The 6,679-nt window shown below is 41.4% G+C and overlaps 1 protein-coding gene across 1 annotated transcript in view; it reads right to left on the bottom strand.

Annotated features, from left to right (window-relative positions):
• Positions 1 to 1,026: 1,026 nt before the first annotated feature.
• CFAP91 (cilia and flagella associated protein 91) overlaps positions 1,027 to 6,679 on the bottom strand; it is a 72,190-nt gene continuing 66,537 nt past the window's right edge. Inside the window, exon 18 of the mRNA XM_079155371.1 lies at positions 1,027 to 5,580. The gene's annotated coding sequence lies outside the window, so the exon portion shown is untranslated. The remainder of the gene's footprint in view (positions 5,581 to 6,679) is intronic.

Here is a 6,679-nt window from a genome sequence, read left to right as displayed (position 1 = left end):
TTCCTCAAGAATCACACATGGACAAACCCACGAGAACTGTGTACCTTGGAGAAGCACAGATGCTGAAATTCTTTAGATGATTTTATGACTTCCTTTAAAAAAATTTTTAAATTACAATCTGTAAAAAACAACACAAATGTTTAAGATTATGTCATCTTTCATAAACATAATTACCAGATCAATGTATTCAGAAAATTATTGTAATACAATGAAATACAGCCCTGACTTTGAAGTCAGACAGACGCAGCTACATCCTAACTTTGACATTTATGAGCCCTATGAATCCAATGTTTCTTACCTCACTGTCCCAGTTTGCAAACTCCAGAACTTAAAACCAGCTTTACATTGAGGAAGTTATAATTGAAAATTTAATATGTGCACATTTGTGAAATATGCAAACTACAAAAGGACATGAAAATAAGTTTCCCTGTCTCCAATATCACTTCTAGTCCTCAACTTCCATGCCTACCAACAAGAACTTGCCAATTTCTCGTTGATCCTTCTAGAAATGTTTTGTCTATTGCAGTCATAATGAATGGTATATGGGTTCGTGCTGTGTGTGTGTGTGTGTGTGTGTGTGTGTGTGTGTGTGTGTGTACGTATATAGGTAATTATGGGGATGTGCTCCTGCACACACTTGGCTTTCTCATCCTAAGTAGTCAGTATCTTTGAGTATGTTAAATTGCATTGATTGACAGGGGTTCAAACCATATTTACAGGGAGTGGAGAGGTGTTACTGCCATTTTTTTCTTTCTATACAGAAAACATTTTTTCTTCTCGTTTTCACCTGTGTTGTACTTTACCCACCCCAAGCCATTAAACAGTGGGCCCCAGCAAAGGCTTAGCCACATTTGTTTGTTCTCTCACCAAGCAGAGTACATATTTCATGTCCATAAAAGGACGTAAATTTGCATTCAAGTCCATAGGTCAGCAGTGTCCATGAGTGGTGGGTGTTATTCCAGCATAACATTTGTTTTTATTGTACCAAGGTCTCTAGTCGTAGGCAGTGAAGGAGACTGTGGAGGAGAATAGAGGCGGCTAACTGTACACCAGCAATCTGTTTTGTTCTGCACCTCCACAGTGGCATTTGCCATTCTGGATACAAATAGATTAGCTCTAAGGACGAAATGTAAGATATTTTTAATAGGTGTTAACACAGGCAAATCTCGATTATTTAACAATACACAAGCAACCTGATCATCATGAATGAGAATAGTATAGTCCATGGCCCATCCCCAGGTTTACAAAGCCATTTTTCTTGTTCCAGTGGTCCTGTGACTTTGATATGGAAGCACATAATAAAATGGCATATTTTCCTCTAGGGTTCAAAGATCTTGGGTTCCTAGTTTTTATAAAAAATGGTAGTTTTCATTCTAGTCCCTTTGCCCATGGACCTAGTAACCATTGCCATCAAGACCCTATTTGCTATTCCCATGGCCACTAGACTATATGGAGCCCTTGTGGAGGTCCTGCAGGAGCAGCAACAGTAAATTATCCTGTGTTCCCAGTGAGTGCAGGTGTACCTCTTAAGCATCCTCATCTTTATCCAGATGGTGCTGTCAGACAGGCACTGTGGCATGTCCTGCAGTTGTGTTTATTGATGGTCCTTAGAGCTAGCCATAGCTGTTTGTTCCACACTGCCAAGGATCCATCTTCCAAGTCTAGTGTTGTTTTAGTGGGCCATTCATTGACTCAATCCCATGGTAACTGGGTTAGAAGGTAAGTGGAAATGCCAATGTATATCCAAATTCCCAGCCTGCTTTTGCACCATGTGGTCAGAAGGATGTGTTCTATGAGCGTGTCACATGTGGTGCCAAGTATTTGAAGTCCATGTATGGTTGCCTTCTGTGTGAACTTTTAGTAAGCATGTGTCCATAGCAGTCCAGTGTGTGTATCTGTAAACTTACAGCACTTTACTAGCAGCAAGGGTCTCATGATGTCAAACTGCCACTATTGTACAGGTGCCTCCCTTGAACTATCCACTTGCTATATGAGGTATTGGCCACACTGCTTCACAAGATGACAGAGTCACACAAGTACAACGTCTGAGTATCTTTGTGGGAGCTTCCATTGCTTTGCTACAGGCCAGAGAGCGCTTCTTCCCTGCTGAACTTTCTTCCTATGTAGTCAAACAGCCACATCTTTAGCTGATGCATTTTCTAGCCATTTAATTTACTTTATGTTTTAGTCAGTTTTTCACTGTTGTGAATAAAAGACCCAACCAGCACAATCACAGAGAAGGAAAAGTTTGGGGGCTCACACTTTCAGAAGTCTTGGTCCATAGCAGACTCCATTCCCTGGGGTTCAAGGTGAGGCTGAACATCAAGGCAGAAGAGTGTGGAGGAGGGAAACAGCTCACATGATGATCAGAAAGCAGAGAGAGAGATCTCCACTCACCAGATACAAATAGATATCCCGAAGCCACGCCCCCAATGCTCCACCCCCTCCAGCCACTCCCCACCTGCCTTCTCCACTCAATTAATCCCATCAGGTGGTTAATTTGCTGATTGGGTTAATGCTCTCTTAACCCAATCATTTCTTCTCTGAACCTTCTTGCATTGTCTCACATGTGAGCTTTTGGGGGACACCACATCCAAACCATAATAGTTTATCTGTTTCTTGATTGTTTAGCAGAGAAGCATGGCTGTATGCCATCACATGATACACACAATTTTAAGTCTGGCAATTGTTCCTAACTATCTTTCCATATCTCTGCCCCCTTTTATAGTTATGACCAAGATCCGAAGGAAATGAATTCATTGTCCTGTTGTTGCCACAGGACCTACTTAAACTCATAAGAGCAGCTGGAAGCATTCAATTTATACTAATACTAATATGTTCAAGGCCTGCAATTGTTCTACAACTATTTTTGTTTGAGAAAAGACCTTGAGGTGCTCAAGATTCCAGTACTGCTAAGTTTTCCTTTTATACTAAATTACACAATGGTTTCAACATCTGTGCTAAATATGGAACAAAGGGATGTAAACATCTCAACTCTCCCAAGAAGTTCTATGACTGGGAGTAGAGAAAATCTGAACTTTATAATCCAGTGTCCAACCAGATAACCCCTGAGTACATGGCAGACATTTTAGGTCCTTGTGATCTGAAGGAGTTGACAGTCCATCCTTTCTCTTGGAGGTGTAACACCATTGTTTGAGATGCCTCTTCTAGGTGGGAAAAGGACTCAAAAGTTATCACCACATCATCAATGTAATGAAACATCAATACTGTGTCAGTTTTTGTCCACCACAACAGAGATGCTACCACCTTCCTATGACATATGGTTGGGTTATGTAAATATCTTTGGGAAAGAACACTGAAAGTCCGTTGTTGTCCTTCCCAAATGAAAGCAAATGGCTCCTGCTTTTTACTGGACCCTTGTTTTTCCATTGCCTTCTCTCTTTCATCTTTTGATCCATATTCTGTATCCTTGTAAGTTTTTCCCCATGTCTGCTACAGCCTAAGCTGCTTGAGAAACATAAAGGCCCACTAAAGGGCTCAGGATTGATACCAGAGCTCCATAATACTGTCCTGGAGCTGTTTGGAGAATGGTAGTCCTTCATTTTTGCTGTAGTTTGCTGCATAAATGGCATGCTTCATCCTAACTTTCTCAGGAAGTTTTGCACTGCTGTAGGGTAGTGTGTGTGATTGCTAAGGTAATTTTATTCTTTTCAATCCCTGACAGGCATATGGCTTCAGCACCAGTATCCCAAAGCCACAATAGCCATTTTCCTGTTTTCCCTGGCTTTCTGCCTAAACATGTTCCCCAGTTCTACCAACAAAGCAGAGGATAACCTCTCACGGAGAGGTGCGTGTACTAGTCAAGACTGGGCAGATCCTCAATACCCACTCCCACCAGCTGATCTGTCTTTACCTTTTGAGTTATGACTAGTTTGCGCCCCAGCAATGGCATCTCAGTTATCTCATATTTCTTCCGAGGGGCTGAGTGTACAAGGTCCCACTTATGGGTATCTCAGTCCTTTTGAGTAGCAACCATCTTTACTCCAGCTCATGATAAATTTAGTTTACTAAGCTACTTAGTTTAGTAAAGCAACACAGTCCTGTTCCAAACTTTTTAAGAGTGTTCCTTCCATAAGCAAGTAACTGCTCAGTAGTTCCTGCTTGAGTTAAATGTGCTTCACGTCCATCATAATTTGTCCTGCAATTGCTTAACCCAGCTTTGGGTTTGCAGCTTTGCCTCCATTGCCACTTGCATTGCTGTGCGGAGGGACCACCCCGAACTGCTGCTGTCTTACATAGCTCTTCATTTTTCTTCAGGCCATGTTGGCAGTCCATGAGTAACATTTTCCCTAATCCTTGGGGTGTTTTGGGGGTATCACCATATTCACAAGGTGGCCCTAGCATCCATAATAGCTGCCACCTACTCCCCACACAGAGAAGTGGAAGGTTGTGACACACCCATATCGATGTTTATAGCAGCACAATCCACAATAACCAAGTTATGGAACCAACCAAGGTGCCCTTCAACAGATGAATGGGTGGAAAAAATATGACACACACATGCACACACACTCAATGGAGTATTTACTCAGCCACAAAGATGAATGAAATTATGGCATTTGCTAGTGAATGAATGGAACTGGAGAATATTATGCTAAGTGAAATAAGACAGACTCAAAAAGTCAAGAATTGAAATGTTTTCTCTGAAGCCAGTCCAAAATAAGGAAATGTGGAGCTAGTACAAAATAAGGAAAAACAGAGAAAGAGTGAGAGGAAAAAGGAGCAGGGCAGTTCCATCAAAAAAGAAGGAAGACCAGTGGGCTAGATGAAGGGAACTGAGGGGGAGGGAGAAGAGAGAGGATAAGGGAAGAACAGAGGAGTAAATCTAACCTAACCTTCCTATGTACATACATGAGTATACCACAGTGAATCTCACTGTCATGTACATCCATAAGATGCTAACCAAAAAGAAAAGAAAAATCTAAAAGTAAATAGCAGAAGATTAGTAGAGCAGAGGAAAGGGAACAGGTAGAGGGAGGAGAGGATGGAAAAGGTAAGGAATGTAAGTAATGGGGACTGAATTTGAGCAGACTATATCCCATGCTTTTTTAATTTTGTTATATTGAATCCTAATGTTACATATAACCAAAAAGAACCAATAAAAAACAAATTCAGTTTGATGAATTGTGACTTTACTGAGTAGTCTATTTAAATTTAATGTAATAAAAGATATATTTAGGTTTATATCTATCATTTTATTCAGTGCTTTCCACTGGTTCTATTTCTGTTTTTATCCTCTTTTTGTATTGAGTGCCTTTTTCATTTTTTCCCCATTTTCCTCTATCAGTGTAGATGTCATACATCTCTTTACTTTCAAGTAGGAGTTAACCTTGAAGGTTACAAAATGGTCCTCAAGTTATCAAATACAACATCAGCTGATACTTTTACCCTCCTTCCAGAAAAAGCAAGGGCCTTTGAACAATTTAATCCATTTGTCCCTCATCTGACTCACGTAGGACTTTCGTTGTATAACTACAGCTATGACCTTGGAGGCTTAGCTACTGCAGGAGCTGGCGGAAGATCTTGGTGTCATCCATGTGGTGCTGGTTCTGCAGGACGCTGGAATTAAGAGGAGATGGAGGCTTCCATCAAAATTTCAAAGGAAGGACTGGGAGGCCAAGCAAAGTGTAGCAGGATTGGAACCCCTGAAGGTTGCCTTTGAGAGGGTAATGCATGAAGCTGTGAAGGTGAAGCTGAAGCCAGAATGGAAGATGAAGCAGGAGCTAGAATGGAGACCCTAGGAATTAAGAGATTACAGTAATGTAGAATGTCTGCAGAGAAAAGCTCCCGGCTGCAGAGACAGTCAGACTAACAGATAGCCCATGTGTACTGCAACTGGCAATGCCAAAAGGGCAGGACTTCTCTAGTCCTTTGGAAATCACATCTTGCTGAGACTGGGGCAAAGGAGGATAGTGTAGATAATGAATGATTGGTTTGGGAAGATGGGAGCTAATTCAAAAGGAAATAAAATGCTAATACCTCCAGAACACTTCTCCCTCCTCAAAAACTGTTGCCACGGTTACCTGCCTCCAGGGAATTGTTCCTCCCAGCAAGGAGTTGTTAATGAGTACCTCCTGGGTGACTCCTTACCCACCTTTGGTCATTCCCTCTTTTTGGTCATATAGGCAGGATGGGAGGAGGGGTCATGAGAAGAAAGGAAACCTGAAATCTATAAAGGGGCAAGATATGCCCACTCCCTTGGGCACCAACTCTGTACCCCCTCCTCTCCAGAGGACTCTCTCTCTGTTCTGCCTTTTAGATAAAATTTATTTTTTGCTCTTGACTGAGTGTTTCTTGGGTTTTTAATTTTAAACACCAGGGGAACAAGGAGCTGATCCTGATTTTCAAGACCAGTTCACTGGCACTAAGTCCCAGATTCAATGGAGTTACAGAAAATGTTTGCCTGACAAGTTTAGGTCTTGCTTTGGTCCCATTTCTTCTTTCTATGCCCCTATTCTTCCCCGAATGGGAACGTTTATCCCATGACATATTATATTGTATATATGTAACTTGTTTTTTATTTTTGCAGGTACTCATAGCCAAGGGTTTGCCTTGAGTCTCAGAGGAGACTTTGGACTTGAGGTTTTGGGCTATGCTAGAACTGTTAAGACTATGGAACTCTTGGAAATAAACTAAATGCATTTTGTATTGTGAGATG

The sequence above is a fragment of the Sciurus vulgaris genome, assembly GCF_902686455.1.
Source record: "Sciurus vulgaris genome assembly, chromosome: 10".
NCBI lineage: Eukaryota > Metazoa > Chordata > Mammalia > Rodentia > Sciuridae > Sciurus > Sciurus vulgaris.
This window is presented reverse-complemented; position numbering and strand designations above follow the sequence as displayed.